Consider the following 784-nt stretch of genomic DNA (forward strand, 5'->3'; position numbering starts at 1 on the left):
CTGTAGTAAATCATTGAGCTGCTTCACTCCTGATGGTCCAGGATCATTTCCTGTGAGATCCAGCTCTATCAGGTGTGAAGGGTTTGATCTCAGAGCTGAAGCCAGAGCTTTATAACCTTCTTCAGTGATACTGCAGTTTGACATTCTAGAGGAAGACAAAAACAAGTATATTAACTACTCATTGAATAATATCAAAGTTAAATTACCAGGTGCCGGTTGCATGAAAGTCCCTAAGTATTTTGACTTAAGGGTATCCCTGAGGGGGAAAAAATTCCCTAAGGCAAGGGATTTCATTAAGAGTATTGCGCTAGTGATGTCTGGTTCGCAAACGAATCGTTCGATTTAACCGGTTCTTCTTAGTGAACCGGTTGAACCAGTTCACCAAATCGGACTGAATCGTTTGAAATGGTTTGCGTCTCCAGTAAGCATTAATCCACAAATTACTTAAGTTATTCACTTTTTTAACGTGGCTGACACTCCCTCTGAGTCGAAATAAACCAATATCCGTTTCAAACCGTTTCTTTCGGACGCGTCCAATTTGAGAACTGATGAGATGATGATACTGCGCATGCGTGTAATTTTTCAAGAGGACGAAAAGCATGTTATCCAAGTATTTTGTTAAACATCAGAAAGTGTGATAATATATATTTTATTTTACTATTTTAAAAAGATGAATGTATCTAATCTGTGTACTTTGTTCAGTTGAAGATTCTGTTAGGTTATAGGACAAAGGGGTTTGTCAGAGAAGTTGGAAAATAATTAAGACTCTATGTTTAATAGGAAT

The sequence above is a fragment of the Sinocyclocheilus grahami genome, unplaced genomic scaffold (genome assembly GCF_001515645.1).
Source record: "Sinocyclocheilus grahami isolate Dianchi unplaced genomic scaffold, SAMN03320097.WGS_v1.1 scaffold2579.1, whole genome shotgun sequence".
Taxonomy (NCBI): Eukaryota; Metazoa; Chordata; class Actinopteri; order Cypriniformes; family Cyprinidae; genus Sinocyclocheilus; species Sinocyclocheilus grahami.